Genomic DNA, 26,719 nt, shown 5'->3' with positions numbered 1-26,719 from the left:
GAATTTTAATTTATAGTCGCGACGCTGTTATTCCCGGCGTGACTCCTCCTCTTTGCTTACTTCTTAGGAAGTCAAGGCTCTATGAAGTCTAGGTAGATAGTATCGTTCGCCATTTTTGTTCTTTCGTTGCCGAGCTACCATACGAGGAATCTATTTGCCACACCGTTAAACATTATCATGTCGTAGCTCCTATGATAATAAATCAAACGCACTGTAATTCAGCAAATAATTGAGCGGCAAATAACGTCTTCGTGTGCTTTCTGTGAACGCCAACGAAAGAGCCAAAATGGCGGGTGATTATATTAAGTATTTATCGAGCCTTAACAAATGAATAACTTCTTCATCAGCGAATCACAAGACGCACAAGTTTAAATGTAGCGGACCTGCAACGCGATTGGCTGCCGGAAGTTAGAGCGACGGGACTATAGTTTGTTTAATTTCAGCTAATAACTTGTCAAAATATAAATCACATATATGATTTAGTAACAATTAAACAGAATTGTCATTAGCACGGGAAAGCAACATTGGAATGGACAAACTACATCCATGCTAATGACTAGAGTCCTGCGTTTGGTTACTTTGAGTATAAGTTAAATGCACATGGATCGCACTGTGTAGCTTGGAAAGGAGAGCTTTGTAAGTTAAATGCACATGGATCGTACTGTGTAGATTGGAAAGGAGAGCTTTGTAAGTTAAATGCACATGGATCGCACTGTGTACCTTGGAAAGGAGAGCTTTGTAAGTTAAATGCACATGGATCGTACTGTGTAGCTTGGAAAGGAGAGCTTTGTAAGTTAAATGCACATGGATCGTACTGTGTAGCTTGGAAAGGAGAGCTTTGTAAGTTAAATGCACATGGATCGTACTGTGTAGATTGGAAAGGAGAGCTTTGTAAGTTAAATGCACATGGATCGTACTGTGTAGCTTGGAAAGGAGAGCTTTGTAAGTTAAATGCACATGGATCGTACTGTATAACTTGGAAAGGAGAGCTTTGTAAGTTAAATGCACATGGATCGTACTGTGTAGCTTGGAAAGGAGAGCTTTGTAAGTTAAATGCACAATGGATCGTACTGTGTAGATTGGAAAGGAGAGCATTGTAAGTTAAATGCACATGGATCGTACTGTGTAGCTTGGAAAGGAGAGCTTTGTAAGTTAAATGCACATGGATCGTACTGTGTAGCTTGGAAAGGAGAGCTTTGTAAGTTAAATGCACAATGGATCGTACTGTGTAGATTGGAAAGGAGAGCTTTGTAAGTTAAATGCACATGGATCGTACTGTGTAGCTTGGAAAGGAGAGCTTTGTAAGTTAAATGCACATGGATCGTACTGTGTAGCTCGGAAAGGAGAGCTTTGTAAGTTAAATGCACAATGGATCGTACTGTGTAGATTGGAAAGGAGAGCTTTGTAAGTTAAATGCACATGGATCGTACTGTGTAGCTTGGAAAGGAGAGCTTTGTAAGTTAAATGCACATGGATCGTACTGTGTAGCTTGGAAAGGAGAGCTTTGTAAGTTAAATGCACATGGATCGTACTGTGTAGCTTGGAAAGGAGAGCTTTCTAAGTTAAATGCACATGGATCGTACTGTGTAGCTTGGAAAGGAGAGCTTTCTAAGTTAAATGCACATGGATCGTACTGTGTAGCTTGGAAAGGAGAGCTTTGTAAGTTAAATGCACATGGATCGTACTGTATAACTTGGAAAGGAGAGCTTTGTAAGTTAAATGCACATGGATCGTACTGTGTAGCTTGGAAAGGAGAGCTTTGTAAGTTAAATGCACATGGATCGTACTGTGTAGCTTGGAAAGGAGAGCTTTGTAAGTTAAATGCACATGGATCGTACTGTGTAGCTTGGAAAGGAGAGCTTTGTAAGTTAAATGCACATGGATCGTACTGTGTAGATTGGAAAGGAGAGCTTTGTAAGTTAAATGCACATGGATCGTACTGTGTAGCTTGGAAAGGAGAGCTTTGTAAGTTAAATGCACATGGATCGTACTGTATAACTTGGAAAGGAGAGCTTTGTAAGTTAAATGCACATGGATCGTACTGTGTAGCTTGGAAAGGAGAGCTTTGTAAGTTAAATGCACAATGGATCGTACTGTGTAGATTGGAAAGGAGAGCTTTGTAAGTTAAATGCACATGGATCGTACTGTGTAGCTTGGAAAGGAGAGCTTTGTAAGTTAAATGCACATGGATCGTACTGTGTAGCTTGGAAAGGAGAGCTTTGTAAGTTAAATGCACAATGGATCGTACTGTGTAGATTGGAAAGGAGAGCTTTGTAAGTTAAATACACATGGATCGTACTGTGTAGCTTGGAAAGGAGAGCTTTGTAAGTTAAATGCACATGGATCGTACTGTGTAGCTCGGAAAGGAGAGCTTTGTAAGTTAAATGCACAATGGATCGTACTGTGTAGATTGGAAAGGAGAGCTTTGTAAGTTAAATGCACATGGATCGTACTGTGTAGCTTGGAAAGGAGAGCTTTGTAAGTTAAATGCACATGGATCGTACTGTGTAACTTGGAAAGGAGAACTTTGTCTCGTCTCCCCGCTCCGTTCCATGTGTTACATCTGCGTATTCGTATAAGGCATTGTAGGCACTAAACAATGGCAATACTACTCACGTACAAAATACAGTCACGTGGATTTAAAAACAAACAAAATATTTATTTTAAGCCATCTTATGGACAATAGAAGATTATTCTTACAATAATTAAAGCGAATCTAGATTCTAGATAGACTTACTTTTTTGTTTCACTAGAAATTTTTCACCCAAAACGTAAAAACCAATGTTTATTATTTTTCTTCTATTTACAGACATTTGAATATTTAAATTGCACTTTTTAAAATAAATAGATGTATTTGATCAATGTGACAATGAATTTAGAAGTAAATAATATAATTTATTGAAAGGACTGAAGTTTGAATATTCATATTTAAAAATGAGTTAATATTGAAATATATAAAATTCACAATCCCTCTACTTTTCCATGTAGGCATCATCGCAATCCATCAATCCCCGGTCCCATGAGGTACCTCGAGTCGAAGGAATAGACCACAGTACATAGCACTACCACCAGCAACTAACGACCACTTACCACAGAGTCCAAGTTCGGTGGTGGCCCACAGCTGACTCTGCACTGGTCGCAAGGCCGAAATGAGGGAAAGAAACTGAGATTATGGTGAAAAAGTGGAAGTATAGATGAAGTGGATTTTTTGGTTAAATGATAGAAGGAAACGGAAGTACCTAGAGAAAAACCCTCTGTAACGTCTGTTTTGTCCACCACAAATTCCATCGCATCCTGGCCAGGGATCGAACCCGGTTTGCATTTGCGTTTGCAGAGGCTCCAAATTTACAGGTCATAAAGAATTCTTAAATAACAGTAGAAATCTCAGTACGCCTACATGTAGGCGCGTACTTGCCGAAGTATACCACTTTTATCTGTTACAGAAGGGTTATTTTTTACGACGCTGTATCAACATCTCAGATTATTTAGCGTCTGAATGAAATGGTGATAATCCCGGTGAAATGAGTCCGGGTTCCAGCACCGAAAGTTACCAAGCATTTGCTCGTATTGGGTTGAGGGAAAACCCCGGAAAAAACATCAACCAGGTAACTTGCCCCGACCGGGATTCGAACCCGGGCCACCTGGTTTCGCGGCCAGACGCGCTGGTCGTTACTCTACAGGTGTGGGCCCTGTTACAGAAGGTTATATGTAGCTTGCATTTTGAATACAATATTCTACCTGGCTCTACTCACAATCTTAAACAACTCATGAAGTTCATTTCCCTGAAAATATAGAAGGTTAGGTCGTGAGTAGGTACTACTTTTCACCCTTGCTCATCTCCAAATTACCCTCTTTTATATTCCCATAGTGCAACGTTTCTTTTGTTCTTCGGACAGCTATCACTTAGTGGAATAATTAATTGTTCTTTCTGTTCCTTTGTGCCAGACTATTAAATTGAGTCTCTTATGCGTCCAACGTTTCTCTGTCTAATTAGTCCTCCTTAGATCACAGCACAGCAATTAATTATAACTCAGTTCATATCCGTTTTGCTTGTCGTTCTGAATTACATTTTCATCAAGCGAAGTTCCTTTCAAGACTCATATTAAATATTCTCAGGTACTACCATTTTTGCGGAAAATCATTCACTTTTTTATTAGGCTGTGTTTATAGTCGCCTGACTACAAAAATCTTATAGCAACTATTTAATAAAATAAAAGAACAAACCAATGTATGCTACACTACATGATAAATATGAACATTTCAATACAAATTATAATAATTTATAGGTTCCGTATTCCAGCTACCTAAAGACTGAAGTTAAAGACACACTGGGTATATAGTACGCCGAACACAGGTAATGCAACGGATAAAGAAATAAACAAACAGGTCGTTGCTGCGTGTTTGAGAGTACAGTCAACTCCCGACATTCTGAAGTTATAATAGTAAAAACATGCTTGAGCCGTGATATTCATTTTCGTTGTGATCTTTACATTAAATAATAACTTGCCTTCGTAAGTTTCGGAACTTGAACATTGCTATGCGGATGTCACTTTAATTTATTTTATATTGCAAGAAATTATTTCAATAACACAAGACAATATTGGTGCATGATGTAGTACAAGATATTTGTATTGCCTGATATTTTTTCGTGTTTCATTAGGATATTACATGTCGCACATCACTGAAAACCCACTAATTTTCTATGTACTTTTCTAGAAATTCCCTAAAATGTAGATTACTTAATTTATTAATTGGGATGTTCGTACTGAACATCATGCTAGGCTACAAAAATCCAGGCTTAACGTCGAGTTAATATCTTCATAATTTTCAGATTGTGATGGTACTAAGGTACTGGTTCTTTTGGATTACATTCAACACACTTTCTGTACATTTTGGTATTGCAGTGTCTTTCAGTGCACTGTTTCTGTCACTTTTACGTTTATTTTACACAATTTATATGTAATGTTGTCTATATTGACAGTGAAAATATTAGTTAAAACATCCTTATCTATTTCCTGCAATATTACACGCTTTGAGCATTTTACCTAAGACATTTTACTTCTGTAATGAACCTTCAAGCAGCCACAAAGATGTAGTTATTTAAATAATACGACTAGTAAGAGCAGTGATCGATAAGACTACTCAGTAGTCCCGGTTTTGACTTTCTAGAGGAAGAGTGCAGAGGATACGTAACTATTTTGTACACGAACGTACCTGTACTTGCGCTGTGACGTCACATATACTTTGACTCAGGCAACTTCATTCTAGTTTATAGGTTGCTGGAATACGAAGCCTAACAATTTATCATACAAGTTTTTGGCACTGAATAATTTAATTCATGTTATACTACAAGAACTAGCTTCTCTCATAATGTTGACAATTATGGGAAGTATTCATCAGATTCCTTCAGTTGTGAAGAGTGGTCTCGGTAACGATGTGTTTGATGGCAAGGTTGTTATTGCATACACAGTGTGTTCGCTTCCCCCTGCGGCCGGCCAGCAAGCGCGGAGCATTAGTTAGCGACGTGTATCAATCCTCAAGCTTATCCTATTCATTTATTGTTATCACTTGAGTACTAACCTTGTTACAAAAGATGCTGAAAGTGGTGTCCATCTGCATTGATGCATTCTTGACATCTTGTGATAAAATTTCCATTCACTCGCTGAATTTCTTCTACACGCGTGGCCTTGAGGCGTTTTTTTAAAGCGCTTCAGTAAGGCAAACTGTTTGTTGAAACAGAACGCAATTAGGTCAGCTGACTGCAAAATGATGGACAGCTGTTGAGTGATTCTTAAGCACGGGTGGCAGCACGTTGGTAGGCTATATTATTGCTGCTCCGCATGCTTGCTGTTCATCGCCCGGCCGCAGGGGGAAGCGAACACACTGTAGTACATTCTGTGGGATGTAGACGTTAGGTGTAACAGCGTTTTGCCGTCACAGCTCCAAACTGTGACAGCTTTGGAAAAATCATTGTGATAGATAACAATGATTTTATCATAGGATGATTCTTGGCGATTATGGGGCTCCGTTTCCTGTCGCTAGATTTCCAATTCGACTATAAATCAATTTCACTGCCATCTACTTATCTCTGAACAAATCACGACGAATACCAATGTTTCTCATCACGAGCCGATAGGTGTTTATGTTCATCGCTCTTTGATATACCGGTGCTATGTCTTATATCAACAGTATTTATAAGCACGGCGAGTATTCATTCATAATGTTCTGCCCAAGGTCAGGTCTTTCACTGCAAACCAGCTACGGCGAGTATACTGAAAACAAAATACGCTCGGACCTCTAAGCTGTTATCGCTATGTGTAGGCGCTTATATTCTGTTTACGAATGATTAAGTGAATAATTTGTGGAAGAATATAGCGAGTGCATATCAAAGAGTTTCCGACGTTAACCTTTTGAGTGGGACGAAAATTAATTAGATCCAAATTACGCTGTCCTTCAAGTTAGTCTTCTGACTTGCAATTGTCTGGACTCTGAACCTGTCATATACACGAGTATGTAAGCTTGATTCAGGGATTTTGGCCCTTGCAGAAAGTAAGAAGATAGACTCACTGCTCTGGATAGACTAAGAGCGAGGTACTCATCATCTGCTCTACTCATCACTCCTGGCGGACTGGGCCGCGCAGTCATAACACCTAACACTTCCTTCCAGTGTTGCCACGACCTACTCACGGAAATCAGGAGAAAACATCGAAAAAAAACAGGAGATTACAGTAGATTAATTAAACATGAATTTTCTCTTCTTATTATAATATTAATTACAAAACACTGTATACTGTAAGAAAGATGATACTGTTTTATTACTATATAGCACATCCCTAACCAATGAAATTGAACAATTTTGCTAAATATTACTATTTCATCTTTACTCAGCGTATGTAAATAAGTCATGCAACTTTGTTTTTACACAGTAATGTTTCATTGACAATGTTTCGCATTAAAATGTATTAATCAGGAATTTTTTTGTATATTGACAAACGATTTTAGATAGAACAAGATTTATTTTAAAGATGATATTAAAGACAATACTGCATTAGCTGCGATTATAACAGACGAAAAACGATCCCTTTTCCTGTTTTTACATTACTACCATTTAAACTGTACATAAATTTTCCCACTTTGATTTATAATTCTGCGAAGAAGTATTTACTCTTCTTTCTTGCTGGGACACTTTCAATCATTTTAAAAGATCACTGTGCACGATATGTAACACAAAAATACCATTACGTACACTTTACTCTCTCACTGTTTCACGTGTTCTTGCTCCTTTCAGGGAAGACTCCACTGAAAATCATGAAAATTTTTCCAAATTTTTTTTAGCTATTTCACTTATTCAGAATTTATATTTTTATACCCCAAATGGATTTAGCTCAATTCTGATGGCGTGGAATTTAAAGAGCTGTCAAAATTGTTTTTCATCGAAGAATTCTTTTCTAAAATTTCTGATTACAAATCTAGTTACTTTTTGTTGGCTCCCTGAAGTTACTAGGTGAATGTAGCGGAGGAGAATATTAATTTACATAAATATTCATTTTATTTTTCAAATCTATTTTTCTGTGTTCATTTTTGTTGATTCAACACCAACTTTCTTATGCCAAATTTTTAATCAATCTGGATGAAATTTTTACTGCAAGTATTTATGAGGTAGCTGCATGTTTCTATGCATTTATTTTGTGAGAAATGCTGCTAGTTTATTTTATTAATATTTCTTAATGCTGCTAGTTTATTTTATTAATATTTTTCTTAAGCATTTCTCACAAAATAAATGCACAGAAACATGCAGCTACCTCATAAATACTTGCAGTAAAAATTTCATCCAGATTGATTAATATTTGTCATAAGAAGGTTGGTGTCGAATCAACAAAAATGAACACAGAAAAATAGATTTGAAAATAAAATGAATATTTATGTAAATTAATGCTCTCCTCCACTACATTCATCTAGTAACTTCAGGGAGCCAACAAAAAGTTACTAGATTTGTAATCAGAAATTTTAAAAAAGAATTCTTCGATGAAAAACAATTTTAACTGCTCTTTAAATTCCACGCCCCCTTCCAGCCTTAATTTGAAAAGTGTAAACATACGAGTATTTGTAATTAGAATTGAGCTGAATCCATTTGGGGTATGAAAATATAAATTCTGAATAAGTGAAATAGCTAAAAAAAAATTTGGAAAAATTTTCATGATTTTCAGTGGAGTTTTCCCTTAAGCATCATTGTGGCGACGCGTTATGAGCAGGGAGACACGAGCTAGAAAAATATTCTTACTTCTAGCTCGTTGGGGAGACAAATGAAAACATCGTTTGACTTGTGTATAAGCTGGAAAAGTAAGACATGGTGACATAATATAATATGTAATAAATTTAAAATCCGGGCATAGAACCAAGTGACTGCAGCATGCCAAAAACAAAGGAGAAATTCGGACTTTTCACAAAAAAAGAAGTAGAGCAGTAGATTCAATGCAAAAACAGGAAATCTCCTCCTTAATCAGTAGGTATGGCAACACTGCTTCCTTCTTATAATGTCGCGGTACACTCCGTCTTAAAACACAACAATTCTTCCACACATCCCGTTATAACCACTACGTCTGTTGATCAAACAATGTCATGATGACATATATTCTTGACATGGAGTGCCCCTCAGCTATAGCTCGCGCAAGGAACGAATACCGAAAAGCAATGGTGGCGTTGCTGTCTGTTTTGACGTGTGTATGGTGGCACGCAGAGGGGGGTGAGAGGTGCGGGGCAATAGATGTATTGCCACTTCCAATAAGATTAAAAAAATGAGGACATCGCTGTGGAAATAGGAATGTAGCAAGAGAAAAATTCGAAGCTAATTAAACACGCAACACATGTTTACGAATAAAATAATAATACCGTGCGATACAAGACACTATTCACATGCAATGGTACAAACTGAAGTCGTAATGTACAGCTCGAGTCGGCGTTAATGGTCCCTGTCCTTGGTTGTTTGGCTAGTGAGCGAGCTGTGTGTTGCGTCATAAGAAATAAATTTAATCACAAATGTGCATAGGAGGGGAAGAGGAAAGAGGAAGAATGAAACTAATGTCTATGCTCGAAGCTGAGGGACACTTATGTTAAGAAAATATAAGTCATCACGACATTGTTTAGTGAACAGACGTAGTGGTTAGTAATATGTAGGACATGTGGAAGAATAATATTGTGTTTTAAGACGGAGTGTACCGCGACATGATAAGAAGGAAGTGTTAGTTGTTATGACTGCGCGGCCTGACCTGTGTGACCCAGCCAGTCAGTAGTGATGAGTAACTCGCTCTTAGTCCATCTACTTACTTTTTGCAGGGGCCAAAATCCCTGAATCAAGCTGTAACTATTACAACGCAAGACTGATTCTATCGATGTCATTTCTCTTCCGACTGTACTCTTGAATATTATTCAAGCTATCTCGTGACATTTCCTGTCGCCCGCTTTTCCTTATCGCATTGTTTCATTCGTATTTCTTCCGTCGGTATTCCCTGCTTGCGAGACCTATACAAGCATAGATATTTTCATTCTTTCTCTTCCTTATTCCCCTCATATGCACGTTTGTGATTAAATTTATTTCTGTCGCTCACTAGCCAAACGATCAAGGACAAGGGCCAGTAACGTTGAATCGAACTGTACATCATTCGCCTTCGCTCTGAGTCACAAAGCTGTCACAGTGACAAAATCACAGGTTTAAAATCACACCCCACCACTATTGGGATGAGCCTAACTGCCGAAGTGTAGGATAAAGTTGTTTCTCAGTAATTGAACTAAATAATCTGTCATATTTCTATGTAAAATTTTGTCGATTCTTTAGTCTTCCATATTTTCTTCAAAGAAAAGCTTGACAACCCTATAGGCCTAATATGTAAGATATGTTTTCATTACGTCACCACACCCATATGCTTAGCCACGGCCCATATGTCATAGCTGCACCGCTCTCTTGTGTGGTAGCGATCAATGAGATCTCCGACAATGGCCCGCCATCTATTCACAATTAGATGTAAAACGCAGAATGTACAAGCAGATGAGAGAGATGTTACACGTGTCGCACTGCTATAAACTTAAAACGTCAAACTGTATTATGCAAACAATTCATTGATTTATTGACTTTGGTTAATCAACTAATTTACCATGTGATTCAAAAACTAGTGTCAATACACTCCGAGGTAATAGGATTGCTCATTTACATCAAGAAAAAAGAATACAACTTGTTCCTAGCCTACTATGCACGGTTTTCAAGCTGTAAACTCATTTGTTATTGCACAAAAAGTTTGCAGCTTTAGCTGTAGTAACTCATTTGAAGCAAAACTGTATTCAGTAAATGAAATTAGCTGATCAAAATAAACAAAGAAAACTCTGGTCACTTATTTAATTTTGTAATTGTGCACTCCAAGCCAGTCTCACTCAGTGTATGTTATTTTGTAGCGAAATGTCTGTTTGTTAAAATGAGATTATGATATTTTTAATTCCTTAAGCAGTAAAAGAGCGGCAAAATATTTATATTTCTTGTTTCATATAATCAGCAATCCACTTCCCAGCATTCCGACTTACAATTTTAAACGAATAAGGACACTTTAATTAAATTTATACTGAAAAAAATGCCCAAAGTACAGCTTCTATTGGAGGAATTGAAAATTCTGATACCTGATATTACAGTATTATTATAAGTGATTACCGGTAATACAATTGAATTAATATTTTTTGCTTGACATATTATAATACGCTCACTACATACGTACTTGTATCTTAATAACATAATTAAAGTACTGATATTCATTATGTTATTACAACCATCGATTTCCAACTCAGCATATATTGATTAATATCGTGCGCACAACATTCCGCAAGCCTTGAGAGCACCAATCCAAAATGGCAGACTCGAGTTTTGAAAGTAACATATTCAAATCACTCAAACTTTAACCCAACTTAGTCCACACCTGTGGAGTAACGGTCAGCGCGTCTGGCTGCGAAACCAGGTGGCTCGGGTTCGAATCCCGGTCGGGGCAAGTTACCTGGTTGAGGTTTTTTCCGGGGTTTTCCCTCAACCCAAACGAGCAAATGCTGGGTAACTTTCGGTGCTGGACCCCGGACTCATTTCACCGGCATTATCACCTTCATATCATTCTGACGCTAAATAACCAAGATGTTGTTACAGCGTCGTAAAATAAACCAATAAAATTAACCCAACTTCAAACATTCCACTGGGAGTCATTCCACAGATAAATTTCACAAACTTCACAATCAACAACATATATTTAAAATAAAATTAATTCTGTTCAAGTTAAGTCTAATAATATTCCAATAAATTGAGTTCGTTTCCTGTGTTTTAATGTGTGTTGCTTTGAGATTAAAATCTCCATACCAAGCCCAGCAAAAAATCAATAAATACGGAGTACACGCCTGCCATCTGCTGCACTACTTGGGAACACGCTGAAAAGACACCCACACTCGTGCCATCTGTTGCTCTCATTACGTTGTATAAGAGGAACCCCTTATAGGGGGTGCAATTAGAAAAAATTAGTAACTTTTCTAACAGATTTTCATGACATTTTATACCCAGGTTATTACAGGTAGTAGGCTATATATTTGTTTTGTATACAAACTCTGATTACGTACAAAGGGGAACTACCCCTTATAGACAAAATTATTAACTTTTCTCCTATCTAACAGATTTTTATCAAACTTTATATAGTAGTTACAGTAGTACATTAGTTTTGTGTACAAGCTCTAACTCTATGGATTGTCTTTGTTTCGACCTCATACTTTCTGTAATGGAAAAGCTTTTTTGGGCAGGCACGACTTTTTCCAGGGGTAAGTTTTCTCTAACTTTTCATTACTATCACGATTAGAACCTAATTTAATAAGCAGCTCACTAAGCCAATGTTCATTTCGTTGAAAAAAAATTAATCTTTACCCTCTTGCCATCCAACGATAAATTATCTTATGGGAAAAATGTAACATTTTAGATACTATTGCACTTTTTGGACACTCGGGAAGCTTATTTGATACATAATTAACAAGCTGTCACCTTGCATTCCTTGAATTGTACTTCGGAAGTAGATTCGGTTCTCAGATATTTGAATAACTGCAATCGAGAAAAATTACACTACTGCACCTGGAAAGGATAGTGCACATAATTTATTACTTTCGCAAACTTGCGCACCTTAAGACTTCATTTAAAATAGAGATATGATAAATACTCGAGGAAGTGAAAAAGAATCATTTTGGGACGGAACAAAGGGTGTTTTTTTTCCTCTACCTTAGCCAAGTCTGCACTCATTGGTTACATTTATATTTTGTCCCGTGTCCATTCATGCTAATTTGACATGCTATAATAACATTAAATGTAACAAAAACAAACAGTGTTACATACCTAAGAACTATTTTACATGTTGGTACTAAATGTGAAGGAAATCGACCATTTACAACAGAGTTACAGCACAAAGAAAATGGCATACTCGCGGCACTTGCTGAGTAAGAATGCTGGGTGGCGAAATGTGGCATGTTACCGGCTTCTTGTCTCGCTCTGCAGCCACCTCCGCTGATTAATAAAATAAATTGTTACTCAGTTATGTAGACAAATAATTTAAGAGTTTTGTTTCATTTTTGACATGTCATTTTTCTAATTTTGTTCTCCAAATATGGATTTTGGAGCGGTGCCGGAGATCGAACCCGGGTCCTCGGTTATACGCACCGAGAGCTTTAACCACTGAACTACACCGAGGCTCAATCCACAGCACCGGATCGAAGCTTTCTCCTTTGGTATTTTCCCTCTGTGGCCTTACTCCATGTTCGACACTGGTGCCAGAAAAAGTTACCTAGCAACTAGTATTCCATGATTTCATCACCTTCTTCACAACACAATTTTATACAACGTACCTGTAAGAAAAAGCTTGAAAAAACAACAAAATAAAATTGTCTTAGAAACGGTTGCTTATTAACCATGCAATATATTAATTACGTCGTATCCATTGCTCGTGTCTCCACAACGTCAAAACATTGCATTTAGTAAATTTATAATTTATTTTACATATTTTAATGCTAGTATAGCATGAAACATAATATGCAACACGTGTATAATCTTAACTATAAACATTCGTGAAAATTAGCGTGCTCGCTTACGATCACGCGCTGAACATTCACTCACGCCATAATTATCAAGATTATACAGTAGTTAAGTGACGTAAATTATTATTAACGCATATTCAGAAATGAGCATCACTGTAATTTTTCCCACTGAACTTTTGGAACAGTAGCCACTAATAGATTAACTCCGCTTAATAAACTGTGTGTTTATCAAGCATAGGAGGAACTTATGACAACTGGTGAGATGAGTCCGAGAATTCACCATGGTATTTTCTGATATTCGCTTTATAATTGGTAAGAACGCTAGAAAACCGAATCAATAATCACCCTAAACGCTATTTAAACCCACACCATGGATGAATTTATAATAGGTTGCGAAACTTACTGAGTTTCCCGTAAACATGCGCCTCGCTAACGTAGAACTGATCTCTCTGCCATCTGGTGGACGGTGGAGAACTTATTACATCTAACAGCGCACCAAGTAGCGAAAACGAAAACTAATTACTCCATGCATTTAGCAGCGCACCTGGTGGCGAAAATGTTAAACTATGCAGAAAATTATCACCTTTAAATCGAGAAAAATTCGTTCCGGCACCGGAAATCGAACCCGGGATCTCTCAGCTATGCGCGCTCAGCGCTCTTTCCAACTGAGCTATGCCGGGACACGATCCACGGTGCCGGTTGAACTCTTCTCATTGTAATGTTTACGGTGCCGGAACGAATTTTTCTCGATTTCCATAGCTGAGAGGTTCGGGGTTCGATTCCCAGTGCCGGAACGAATGTTTCTCGATTTGCATAGCTGAGAGGTCCCGGGTCCTACTCCCGGTGCCGGAACGAATTTTTCTCGATTTACATAGCTGAGAGGTCCCGGGTTCGATTCCCGGTGCCGGAAGGAATTTTTCTCGATTTACATAGCTGAGAGGTCCCGGATTCGATTCCCGGTGCTGGAACGAATTTTTCTCGATTTAATGGTGATAATACACATTGACTACTTCATAGTAGTCGTGATAATATTCAATGAGGGTGGCGAGACCTCATATAATGAATATGTGATGTATGCAGCAAATATTCCTTCCGTCCCACCCTCATCGATATTCTCAATCAATCCAATTTAAAATAAAACATTTACATTTTTATTTCTCACACCATCTTCCATTGAAAATTCTTACCGGAGCCAACAGAAAGATAAAAGAGACGATCTATTTTACACTACCTAATTAAAAAATAACCAAACAGAGACAGAAAAGAAAGCAGAAGGTTAGATAATTGGGATTTTAGGCCATTCTTTGGGTATTTAGTGTACAGCGCAATGGAAAAGTCTGCAAAAACTACTTAGATAGTTCAATTTATTTTATTACTATCACTTTACAATACATTCAACAACACTATTTTTACAACGTCCATAAACATCATTGTTTAAGATACACTGCTTATACACACACTTAGTATCACTTTATGTCCACTCATTAGCAAGTTTCTGGCTGCCATCTTGTCTTCACGAGCATCGTCTGTTCGTCTTGAACGAACGGATAGATAGAGAACTCCGGGTAATCTATCCAATATGCAGTTCTAATGTTCACCACCCACGACGTCGGGCGCTGATCATCTTATTTGAACCCCCTTCCGACAGATGGTGCTGACAGCAGTTCCGCTTCCTATTATTTCATCCACACCCACACACTATCGCAGCTTCGGATCACGAGTTTAACCTGCAATCGCCTCAGCTACGCGTGCAGCTGACATAATTCTGTACATGCAATACTTTCTAACCAACTTTTTTCCAATGATAAACTTATTGTAGCACAAAGTTCCAGTCATTCTGAGAAAACCACAAGCGGTGTACACAGACTGGGGCTAAATATAAATTTTATAACGCAGTGCAAACACAGATAACTAAAATCTCTCATGAAAAATTGACCGAAATCAAATAAATACCGTATTCAAATATCGGGAATGGATTATCACGATGGACAGGTCGAACACAATTTTATTTATTAAAACTTTGGTAAACATAAGCTTTACATAAAAATAAAAGGCAATATTCTATTGCAAACATGAACTTCAACGTTACGACATTTGTTTTATATTACTTAATTTCAATCACGAATGTCATGAAGGCGGGGAAGAACAACCAGTTTCCCCATACACAAGTGCCCACATAGAATTGACGTATCTGAACTCGAAGAAGTGTTATGCAACCGGAAAAATATAAGAAGCCCTAGTAGTGATAATGGTAATATGCTGTAGAATATTAATAAAAAGTATTCAAATTGAAGTAATAAAATTCTTGGCATTACTAAACAAATAGGCCTACAAGTTAAAGAAAACTATACCTTTAAGCAGGAAAACTACTACTATCATATATAAATTTAAGAAGAGAAATAGAACTAATATGAACAAATAAAATTATAGAGGAAGAAATCTTCTTAATGAATCTTATAACATGTATAACATGTATTCGAAAATTATAACACGAAGATTTCAAAACACAGATGATATTATCATCCTGGAAGAAAAATCTACCTTTGAAAAGGGAGATCATGCACGGATAATGTACTTATAATAAAACAGATTATGGAGTGCAAGAGAAGACCCTATGGCAGTGATGTCAAAGCAAGCGCATTTTTCTGACCTTGACGTCGTGCGCGGGCATCAAGCGCTAAGTATGGAAAGAAAAAGGGTTGTGTATATGAATAAGCAGCCTGTTGAATTAAGAAAACAATGGTCCACAAACTTCAAACGGAACGTGAAATTTTATGTCATTTTTATGTGTCTTCTTCTGTTTGATATTATCTACATTGTCTGTAAAATAAAAGTACTAATACCAATTTCTTAATATTGCAGTTGCTTTTTAAATGTTAATAACATAATAAAGAGTTAAGAAAGAATATTCACATAAATTCCATAGTAGTACAACTATACTGTACTAAGTGGATAAAACACATCCTTCATAAAGAAAGTGATATCCGAAGAAAAGAGATTGAGTATGACATGATCAGTTGGAGTTGGTATTGATGGTACCTTTAGCCTTATAAAAGTAATCAATAAACTAATCAAAACAATATTACAGTACAAAACAAAGTTACGTAGGTGCTGTACATGTTTTAAGTGTAACTAATATTCCATAACAAAACTCTCATCGCATTATGCTTTTAAGGTGATATTGGTGATCAACTTCCTATCATCAGAATATTAAATTATTTTCTCGAAATCTGCTGAAGCTATAGAGCTGACATTTTTACAACACATGGGCACGTATCTTTTGCTTATGATGTAACAGTAGTTGCTTTGTTAATTTATTTCCTTACAAACAATTTCCATGCGAATATTTTCAAAATTTTCAATACACTATCTTCAGTAATACGTATTTACGGTATATTAGATTTACGAAAACATTCTGTAAGGCTACTAAATAAATAGGCCTATATCTGAAAATTTTACTTTCCTATAAAAGGAAGTTGAGAAAATATTTCTTTTGAACAAAAAAATCAAACTTGTGAAAAATGAACATTAAAATTAAAACTTACTATCTTATAATGCACACATACTTCTCAGACAAATCTAAAAATTAATATGGATACAGTTTTAATAAGTTCTCTTCCCTTTCTCTATTATATTAGTGCTGGCCATCCCTGAATATAGCTCGACCTAGCGGGATATGCTACCTCATTCGTCTGTCTCTTTCCTTTCCGCTGTAAAGCACTCAGGCCTTCCCGAGCTCTAAGTGTGCGCTTGCTCCTATAGGCATCAATTGACATGACTGCCCTATGGCATTACCCCAGTACAAGTTCTGAAATATATAGAACATATAAAGAATTCAACAAAAAAACTGCATCTAGTCTTCATGGATTATATCGAACCGTTCGATAATCGGGACTTAAAAAGAGATAAACTTTGAGAAAACATGGAAGCGGAGGTATATTATGGTACCATAGCATTTAGTCATTCAGAAAATGTAAATGAACATTGAAAACTGTTACAAGATAAGGACCGGTACAATTTTCACCGCATTAATAAATCCTGAGTTAAGACAGAGCTGCAGTTCGTCATCTACCTTATTTAACGTGTATTTCAACGGAATTGTCATGCAACGGAAACGACAGCTGAAGAATTTTGATATCTCAGGATATTTTAAGAACTATAAATTTATAAGAAATTTAAAGTAACTTCATAACCAGGTGATTATTTAGGCCTTAATTAAAACAGATTATGGAGTGTAAGAAGATGTCCTGCAAATAGGATTGTTTCAGGTCTATAAAATAACTAAAAGCTTCAACATAACCTGATAACCATGTGATTCTACAAGCAAGAAATATATGCTACAAAGAGAATTGTTTGAATTCTATAAAATTACTAAAAACTTTAATCTATTTCCAATGATAAAACTAAGATAATATCTTTTATAGGCAAAACAGTAAGTTACAGTGTTGTAATAGAAGATACAATTTATTATTGACGAAGTATCAAGTTTCAATTTCCCTGGTTGCCAAATAATGTAATGTAATAATGTAATATTCATTTATTTTGCTAATAATTGTAACATAAAATATAATATAAACAGATAAAACTTTAGTTCGCCCCTGAAAGGGTAGAATTCGTGCTCAGGGGCGGATTCCTGAATTGAAATTAAGAAGTATATAATACAATTTGAAATATCAATCATAATTTAAAGATATTTAACTAAGGTGTGGAACTATTAAGACAAAACTAAGAAAACAACCAGAAAGGACACTATGGTATTACCAGCTGGATTATATGGAAGTTAAACGTGGAAGAATAGATCTGAGCAGAATACAGGCTACAGGGAAGCTCTTCAGTAGAGATGCCAGGGTTTCAAAACAGGACGACATAAGAAATGAAGTAATGACAAATATTCCACAATTATGTAGCATGTGGAAATATTTATGACTGTCAAAATAAATGGCTAAGTCACATTCAATGAATGGGTGATGATATGATTCAAAACTCATTATGAACTATGGATCTATAGTAAAAACAAATATTGGACAGTCAAATAAGAGACGGAGTCAACAATAGAAGTCACAATAGCTTATTGTGCCTGAAGATTGATGCTGGAGATCAATTCATGGAGGTAGATTTCGTAACATTTATTTCAAAACGTAACAAATGAAAGTCATATCGAATTTTGCTACTCTTGTATTAGATACCTAATTCCTTTCTTCCAAATTCAATGACCAAAATTATGTTTTCGTTTCTGCTTCTAAGCAACGACAAAGTTGATAAGGTATGAATCTGCATGCCAGGTCCAATAGAACAATATTTTTCAATAGGTTTTCGTCATGTTTTCTTTATAAATAATATCCCCTTTTTGGATTTGCATAAAAGTTGTCTACCTTACCTTAAGCGAGATGATGGACTCCGATGTGAGAAATAAGTTCAACGATCTTGGAGTTCACAAAGCTATCAGTTTCGGTTCGAAAACCCCCCTTTACGAGTCGTGTACGGATAAACACTGTAAAACAAAGCATAAATACATCAAATTAATTACAAACACCTATTGTGAGTCACAAAAACAGCTTTAAAAATGTGTTTAAATCTGAGTTTAAGGAGACATTTGTCATGCTATGGAACACGTGCTTCACACTTCTTCCCGTGATGCTCATTTATCATCACCTAGAACTATGCAACAAATACATTCATTCTGTCTTCAATCTTCAAATGCAAATTAAGGTAATGAAATATAAAATGAATAATTATTTATCTCCCGCCTGAAAAGGGGTATCTTCGGCTGTCGGCGAGAGCGTTCCCATACATCAGTTACGGAGACAGCGTACTGCCGGAAATTCAAACAAAAAACAATTTTATTCTTGTGAAATATAAGCAGTTAAAACACCGTTTACCAACCGAAATTAAGATAGGGAATTGTGAAATTGTTTTCCTCTAGTTCCAAACGGAGAGAAAGCTTACTTTTGCATTTTGTCAACAGGATTCTGCGACAGCACATACCGGTACAGTTCACTATTGTGTGGAGAAATTTCGTACAATGTTCTAGGATAGAATTATCATTTAAATATGTGACCCCTTTTATTCCCTCACCTAATTCACATTTCGAATATCTAAGGAACTTGAATATAAAGAGTATAAAAAATACATATACTGTATTATCATGAAGGAAATGAAAATTAGCAACCGAAAAAATACGATTTGTTTTTATCGAAGGAAACTGCAGCCAGTGATGCCTCATTTCTTAAGATAGTCGCAAAAACTTCTGGATCAAGATCACAGTTTTAGAATACCTTGTGGTAATTTGGTTGAGTAAATTATATTTAATCTAATTACATTTAATAATAAGTTATTTCACATTAATATTTCATGGTTAGTCTAGACACAAATACGCTGCCGGTGTTTGAGAGAGAGCCGATGAAAGCGAAATTTGCTACTTCCCAGCCGTGAGATAAGTTTCTCACCCAATATAAAAAGCTCAACGAGAACATATCACGCTTTCATAGTTTTCGTTGAAGTAGTTGAACTGTGCCTGTAATATAGCGTAAGTTGTGTATAGCCTAACGACTAGTAGAAAGGTTTCTTAAATTCTTCTATATTGAAACATATTAGGCCTATACAATATTTGAAACAAATTGCTTATATTTTATAGTTTGCATAGACACCTACGTTTTTATATATCGGTTCGTCATCACAGTAGTTACCTATGTGCAAATTTCAAAAGGAATGTCGAGCTTATGTTGTGGAAGTTTCTTTGCGAAATCCCTTGAAAGTGTACTGTAGATGAACCTAATATATATAACTTTGATTTTTATTACTCCAATTTGTAGTCCTAAATGTATATATGATATATATGATATATGATATATTTGGTCACAGCACTTCTTTACATGTAATGGTGTACCTCACATTTCTGTATCCGGTGCCACCATTAACACTTACATTAACACATATTTGCAGTACATGTCTACACAACTTCTACCAATTAAACTATGTGCTTTTTTTTATTATTACTTGTTCAATCTCCCTTTCAGTATTTCTCCTACATTTCGTTTGCTATTCTCTACTTGATCATTAATCCTAATATATCTAAATTTATATATGCCTTTCAAACCCCCTTTTTCCTCTAACTACTATTCACTAAGATTTCAATTTCACTTATTCTCTACAAATTATCATATTGAATTATTTGCCTTACTTGTTCTTTGACCTTTTCTCCTATCTGTCTCTTATATTCATTTACTGTTCCAACGTTCAAATGTCAGTACTAATTTTATGCTGTCACTTGTTCATTTCTTTTAACCCTTTTTCACTTTTCACTCATTCATATTTGCGCTCACTTTCAACTTTCTCTCAATTCCACTTACACCTAAACCTTCCACAATACTCTCACTTCCTATAAATCTTATATTTCTCTCTACACATCAGCTTATACACTTTCTCGCTCCCCTATACTTCTCTATCATTTACAATTAAAATTACCTTTACTAGCACTTTTTGATTATATCCCCACATTTATTAATCGTATCTATTAACATTGCTATATCCTCAGCTGTCGCAGGTTCTGACCTTTCTTTACTGCTTGTCTCTGCTTTATTTCTATCTCTGTCTTTCTTTCTATTTCCTTCTTCTTCTTCTTCTATTCCTCTTTTATTCCCCCCCACGCTTTCACTTCCACATCCTAGATTTCCACTCACACTCGCACCCTTAATCTTTTCACTACTTTCTTCCCTATCACTTCCTGACTCTTGGTTTCTCTTTTTATCCCCACTCGCCTTTTTTTTTAACACCTGTGCTTCTTGTTCCGTTATTGTCAGCATTCCTTCTGGAGTGCGCTAACCTTACTGCCATCGTATGGAGACTAGGAATCTGCTTACGCTGCTTGATCACATTACACTTATCTTCTCGATGTGTCATCACCTCTACACTTCCTCGTACGTCAGCATGTGGGTTTCTGAACTCACTACTATTCGCTCCTGTTACCATGTGATCTACGACAATGACTTGTTCCGTCCTTGAAGTTGGGATGATTTTCTTCTGCTCCTTCCCTTCGCTCATGTAGCAAACGTCGACTTTGCCTAAATGTATACCACACAACAGTGTTTCCCAAAATGTGGGTCGACCCCTTGAGTTGTCGTGTAAAAAGCTGAGAGGGGCGTGATATCATTTACAAAATAAAACAAATAACGTCATATTAACATATATTTATGTTACGAGTATATTTAGAAGCATAAACCTAAACAATGTTCAACATAAAAGTAGTTATAAAGTCAAAAATAAAATTAATACGATAAATGTGAATGTGTTTTTAGAAAGTAATTCCTCAAATCTGGACTCTTTTGTCGTACCCGTTTATTATTTCCATATAACAACTGTCGACAATACTTTTACTCTTTCAGTTGGTCGATCTTAATGGAAATTCTGATTCTCTTAAATGTTGTATTTTAATTTTTCTCACATCTCTTTGCAACAGAATAGTTGACACAACTGCATATCTTTTAGCATCCTGTGACTAGCGTCATAGAACAAGAGTAGTACTTCTGCGTTTTCATGCACTGGACTTTCAAAAATTGTACTTGAAAGTGTTCTATGTTTGCAAATTAAAACTGATTACCAACTTCACAATCCGAAATAATTGATATTTTCAACAACGTAAATATGGCACGATGTATAATCCTACATAATCGATTAATAACTAGGAAAGTTCTACATCATCAATTTTGACTTTAAAAACTTCCTTCCTCCGCGTCTCCAAAGTAGTAACCGTCAATAAGGACTTCCTCGTGAGCTACAGACAGCGCTAAAGTTACTTCCACTAACATACTCTGTACTTGCAGAATCTCTCCAAGAATGAAACGCGTTTGCAACAATTTCTCAACTTTGGCTAAGTAAATTTCTCGAGGAAACTTTGAGAGAACTAGAAGTGTGTTCCATTTATATGTGCGGAACACACACGATCAAGACTATATTAACGATCTAACATAGATTACGCTCAAATTAAACTACTAGAGATAACTCTGAGAAGTTTTAAGCTCGTTTAGTTTAATATGTGAGAAATAAACACAATCTTTAACATATTGCCCTAGCATAGACTATAATCACATCGGCCTACTTACTGGAAAGAATAAAATTCTGAGCAAAGCATTAAGAGGAATATAAATTTACTCCCGATTCTACAGATGTAATAGGCCTACATTATGGAAAAGTAAGTGAACAAGAAAATGCTCCTGCCAAGAATTAGTCATTCCTCTCAATTAGTCTTGACACCATTTTCATTATTAATATTACTATGATTATTATTATTACTATTATTATTATGTTTTTATTTATTTTTATTTGTTACTTTCATACAGATTTCTGCCCAATGATTCCAGAAACAGCTGCGAGAAAAATTGTGATTACTTAAAATGAAGGGTGTTTAGCAAAAACGTGAGTTGTCCAAAATCATATTTTTGTGGGAATCCTGAAAAAACTTCACAACACCAACAATTATTGGCATTTCACGTTGGTAATTATCTGCAATATGTTTACTCATAACGTATAATATTTGGATAATTGGAACAAAAAATCCTTTGGACAAATTACATTTTTACTTGAAAAGTTCCACATTCACAATGCAGATTGCAAAATGCAATAAAACACACTAGCGCCTGCAGCTGCTACTCTGGTGCGATGGTGCTGCCAACATTATATAGATCAATGAAACCTGGACAACTGACATTCTTACAAGAAATATTGTGGACTACTGACGTTAAAACAGAAACATAATTTTTTAGAAGCCATTCGACATTGTACTATTGACGTTTTCAAAGAACTGAATACATGTGTTCATGCATGTCCCAGAGGAGCCAGATGGCCGCTCTAACTGAAATTACCAGATTTTGGACAACTGATGTTTTTGCTAAACACCCTTCAATTGTCGAACTCCAAAGTCAAGACGCCAGAAACTCCAGTCCCTATTTTTATTCGGAGACGTACCCTTTGAGCGAAAACAGCATCTTTTGAGCCAAGTTAGAAGTCCCTTTTAAGCCACGATAATTTCATATGAAAACTTAATGGAGAAAAATTCATTCCAACACAGGGAATCGAACCCAGGACTCTCAGCTTGGCGTGCTGAGTGCTCTTAACATCTGAGCTATGCTGGAACCCGATCCACAGCGCCGGCCTAACTCTCCTCCTCTGTATCGTCAATATTTTTTATACATGTATGTCATGTATACAGGAGCGCATATTTTAATGACTTTTTATGGCCATTTCAACAACAGTTTTAGTCACTGTTAACACTGATATATAAAGTATTACTCTTATTGAGAACCTTGCCGTCCTCTATTGAATATTGTGTAATCAAATGACTTTTATTAACATTAATATTAAATAAATAAATAAATAAATAAATAAAATAAATTATTATTATTATTATATTCATTAACATTATTGTAAAAAAAAACATCAGTAATATTAACGCGTTTAATGAACTAGCAAATTATTTTAGTTTATGCAGTACATTCAGTTCACAGCGTAATCCCTTAGTATGTAGTTAAAAGTCAACAGGTTTTTTCAACTATTTTAACCCCAGTGAAACCTTAGAAGTAGAGGAAATTCTAAGCTCTGAGACTACCGGAGAGGCGACATTCGAAGCGACAGACGAGGATTTCATCTTCACTTAGAATGCATTGAGCCACTTCAATCTCTTCAACCCGCTAGACACTTCAAATACGTATCCTTCAATGCTCAACCTAAGTTACTACATTTCTCAAAAACATTTCCTCATTCAGCTTTATAAACAATTTCAAGCATATACAGTATACCACAATACCATAAGGCTGGAAGAATGCACGAAAATTAAGGAACCAAAATTATGACAGTGATAAGAGTAATATTTATTTATTTATTTATTTATTTACATTTTATTTATTTATTTACTTATTTAATGTCTGTATTTACTTATTTACTTAATTACTTACATACTTAGTTACTTACTTATTTACTTAATTACGTATTTACTTATCTATTTACGTATTTATTTATTTATTTATTTATTTATTTATTTATTTATTTATTTATTTATTTATTTATTTATTTATTATTTGCTTATTATTGGCTCAGTCGGTTAAGGCGCTTGCCTGCCGGTCTGAAGTTGCGCTCGGGCGCGAGTTCGATCCCCGCTTGGGCTGATTACCTGGTTGGGTTTTTTCGAGGTTTTCTCCAGCCGTAAGGTGAATGCCAGGTAATCTATGGCGAATCCTAGGCCTCATCACACCAAATACTATCTCGCTATCACCAATCTCATCGATGCTAAATAACCTAGTAGTTGATACAGCGTCGTTAAATAACCAACTAAAATGCATTTATTTACTTATTCATTCGTTATTTATTTACTTATTTATTTATTTATTTATTTATTTATTCATTCATTCATTCATTCATTTATTTATTTACTCATTTATGTATTTATTTATTTACTCATTTATTTATTTATTCATTTATTTATTTATTTATTCATTTATTTATTTATTTATTTATTCATTTATGTATTTATTTATTTACTCATTTATTTATTTATTTACTCATTTATGTATTTATTTATTTACTCATTTATTTATTTATTTATTTATTTATTTATTTATTTACTTATTTATTTATTCATTTAATAATATTTAATGTGCTGTGCAACAGCCTGGGGCCAATAACAGTTCAGTACATGACAATACCATTACAAGAACATAATAACATAGAAATTACAATGAAAGTACTTAGTAGTTAATAATAATAATAATAATAATAATAATATATGGAGTAGGATGGAACATGTGAAATGGAAAGAGTAAGAAACGAATCTGTGTTGGAAAGAGTGGATGAAGAAAGAATAATGCTGAAAATAATTAGAAAGAGGAAAAGGAATTGGCTAGGCCACTGGTTGAGAAGAAACTGCCTACTGAGGGATGCACTGGAAGGAATGGTGAACGGTAAAAGAGTTCGTGGCAGAAGAAGAAATCAGATAATAGACGACATTAAGATATATGGGTCATATGCGGAGACAAAGAGGAAGGCAGAGAATAGGAAAGACTGGAGAATGCTAGGTTTGCAATGAAAGTCTTGCCCTTGGACAGAACACTATGAATGAATGAAAATAATCCTGACAGTGCTTACAACAAAAATAGAAGTACCACTATTTATAACTGTGTTGCAAATACGACTAGATACCCAGGTACATTAGAATCACAAGTATATGTCTCGTACTTTAGTTATCATAAAACTATTGTGTATGGGTTACTGCAAACGTAAAATGTTACGGAAACGTAATGGAAAAGAATGTTGTCAAAAAACTAGTTTTATGTTTTTACATCCTACGCGACAATCGGATTATCACGACATTTTTATTACCGTCCTTCTATTCTGTCCCGTCTAAATTCGCAATACGTGAACGTATAGCTAGATGGTAAATCAATGGAAGGAAGTTGAACAGGTTATTGCAGACTATAAACCGGAAGCCAGATTGTGAGAGAGCTCTCTCTGGTAATAGACCTATAGATCGGCAGTAAAATTGATTCTTACACCGGACGTAAAGTTACAACTTCCAGAAGATGGCCGCATTGCTAGTGCCAACTTTGCCTGTTATACAGTATACATATACCACTGTTATAATCCGGAATTTTAGCTAAAAGTTTTGAGTTTCACTTTATGGGTCTATATATCACGGTGAATAAATTAACTATGTATACCGTACACCGAACGAAAGAACACGGCTCCTAGCTATGAAACTTTCAATAGTCATATTCCAGACTTGCAACTTTCCCTCTATTTCAGCTGTCGAAGTTATTCGGAAGTGTAAAGGGAAAGTGTTGCCATGTTTCATATCATAAATTAATTACTAAGAAATCTGACAGACTTGCACTATTTATAATCTTTGATGCTCTCTCGTAGAATTGATTCCTACACCTACGTAAAGTTTTAAGTGGCTTTACCTGTCTATATACTTAAGCTTATACTATAACGCGGAATTTCGGCTAAAAGTTTCAAGTTTCATATTATATGAGTTGTAGCGAATGGTTAATTTTCTATATCGTACACCAAACAGCAAGTTTCCTCGCTATCATGCTAAGAAACATCAGACTTCATACTTCAGACTTTCCACTTATTTCAAGTTTTGATAAGAAGAGGAATAATTCCGCTTATGTTTAATTTTTTTTATGGATTCCTTGTTATAAATTATAACGTGAAACGTGTTATTTTGACTATTCACTTTTACTACGTCATACTACTTTTGTCCAATAAAGAACGTGTTTCAACAAAATCATGGCTGGTTATCGCTACAATTTTATTACTTCTCTAGCATTTGTTTGTTTTTATCATGTCCTTAGTATTTGTTTCTTTGTTTGCCAACATTTCAAACTGCAAATTATTTACGGTATTATAAAACATGCCTTACGATTGTCATTTGTTTCCCGCATAGATAGTCGACTGAAAATGGCGGCTCCGTTCAAACGTTTTGGTGAAGGTAACATTAGTGAAATAGAATTTTAGTAAGTAATTAATATCTACTTTATTGTATTAGAGTAATTTATTTTTTCTAATCTTTATACACCCTACTCTCTTCTGTTTTTATCACCTCCCTACCATTTGTTTCTTTGTTTACTAACATTTAAAACTG

The 26,719-nt window shown here is 35.6% G+C and overlaps 1 long non-coding RNA gene across 1 annotated transcript in view; it reads right to left on the bottom strand.

The window, feature by feature from the left end:
- LOC138692805 (uncharacterized) overlaps positions 1 to 26,719 on the bottom strand; it is an 839,199-nt gene that overhangs the window by 629,732 nt on the left and 182,748 nt on the right. The window contains exon 2 of the long non-coding RNA XR_011330136.1: positions 18,464 to 18,577. This is a non-coding gene — a long non-coding RNA (uncharacterized lncRNA). The remainder of the gene's footprint in view (positions 1 to 18,463; positions 18,578 to 26,719) is intronic.

This window comes from Periplaneta americana, chromosome 17, assembly GCF_040183065.1.
Source record: "Periplaneta americana isolate PAMFEO1 chromosome 17, P.americana_PAMFEO1_priV1, whole genome shotgun sequence".
Classification (NCBI taxonomy): domain Eukaryota; kingdom Metazoa; phylum Arthropoda; class Insecta; order Blattodea; family Blattidae; genus Periplaneta; species Periplaneta americana.
This window is presented reverse-complemented; position numbering and strand designations above follow the sequence as displayed.